This window comes from Artemia franciscana, chromosome 5 (genome assembly GCF_032884065.1).
Source record: "Artemia franciscana chromosome 5, ASM3288406v1, whole genome shotgun sequence".
Classification (NCBI taxonomy): Eukaryota; Metazoa; Arthropoda; class Branchiopoda; order Anostraca; family Artemiidae; genus Artemia; species Artemia franciscana.
The window spans coordinates 28,326,625-28,328,222 of NC_088867.1; the positions used below are offsets into that span (position 1 = coordinate 28,326,625).

At 37.6% G+C, this 1,598-nt stretch overlaps 1 protein-coding gene across 2 annotated transcripts in view; it reads left to right on the top strand.

The window, feature by feature from the left end:
* The window catches only part of LOC136027213 (uncharacterized), a 64,287-nt gene that overhangs the window by 47,905 nt on the left and 14,784 nt on the right, over positions 1-1,598 (top strand). For both annotated transcript variants that reach the window (XR_010617540.1, XR_010617541.1), the window contains exon 3: positions 31-120. The gene's annotated coding sequence lies outside the window, so the exon portion shown is untranslated. The remainder of the gene's footprint in view (positions 1-30; positions 121-1,598) is intronic.

The following is a 1,598-nucleotide window of genomic DNA, read 5'->3' on the forward strand; positions in this document are numbered from 1 at the left end:
CATATGTTTAACTCAAAATTTTGTCTTTAGAGTTTTGGCTTCCATTGACAATAGTCGTTCTTCACTGACAGTTTATTGCTAGAAGCTGTCTGTTCTAAGAATCTTTTAAATGTGAGAGAGGTAAGTACCCCTTCCTTTCAAACCTCTATTCACGACATTCAAGTTTAATATTCGTATGACAACGCTTCGGGAACGATAATCATTCCTGAAAAAGTCCATCTCTGTCATAATTTATTTAGAGGGGGAAGGCCTGAAATGTTTTTGCAACGATTAGCTATATCAAAATTTTCTATCGATAGCAATTCATCCTCTTGGGGCAAAACTGTTGGTTTCTACCCCAAAATGACAAAAAAAAACTTTCCTATGGTGTAACCGTTTTGCTACTTCAAACGGGCATTAGAAAATTTTCATTTCTGTTCGAATTGACCGTTCCCCGATTGGTTCGATACGACCATTCCTGAGAAAAGATACAAAAATACAAACAAAATAAATAAACATGGCTCTGTGACCATTGTTTAAAAAAAAAAAATATAATAAAAAACGGCGTTTCGTGGATAGGGGCTTGAAACGCCTGCAATAAATTGCTCTGCTATGCTGAATTTGACGGTGCAACCATTATCGAAATCACATCCCCCCCCCTTATGGACGCGTTTTGTACCCCTTTTAAAATTCAGGCAAATCTTTCTCAGGCTCGTAACTTTTGAAAGGCAACATTAAATTGAATGAAATTTATAAATTCAGAATTATCATCATAAAATTTCTTTTATGTATATTTGACTTATTACATTCTTCTGATTATCATTGTAATCAATACTCTTTTTTTAGAGTCTCGGTTATTATTAGACCGACTCACATCTTACATACAATTGAAAGCCACGAACTGCTTGACTAATTTTTTTTTATTAATAAATTGACCTTATAATGCTACTAACAACTCAATGCAGCATCAAGCCGCTGAAGTCCAACTTTCCATCCCAATTCATCCCAAGCCGCATCATCCTTTTCCATCCCAATCTATTCAACGCCTCTCTCTTTACACTTTCCTTGGAATTTTCCATTTCCTTTAACACTTTCTTTTTGACATCCTCCCACCCCAAACGGGGACAATATGCTTTTCGTTTACCCCTAGACAGTTGGCAAACAAGAATAATCTTTGTTAATCTGTCATCCTTCGTCCAAAGACCATACCCTAGCCATCTCAACCTTTCTCTCATTATATTCCAAGAAAGCGGGATTGAACCACACTTTTTGCCCAGTCTACTGTTTTAAATATGGTCAGTCAGCCGGATTCCCCAAAAAAATCTGTTGGCAATTTCTTGGAAAGCATCTAGCAATTTTTCCTCCGTTTTTTTCGGAGCGACCATGCTTCAGAACCATACTTCACCACAGTCATCAGTAAAGCTTCCGATGTTCTAATCGTGTCTCTGTCTCTACTCACTGTCTCTACTCACATTGCTACCTAGGCAAGTGAAGCTGTCCATTTGATCAATCTTCTCGTTATCGCACATCACTTTTTCATCTTCACTTATTCCTAGCCTTAGCGGCTTAGCGACGAAGCAACTAGCCTTAGCGACTTAGCGAAATCTAATATTGGAGCA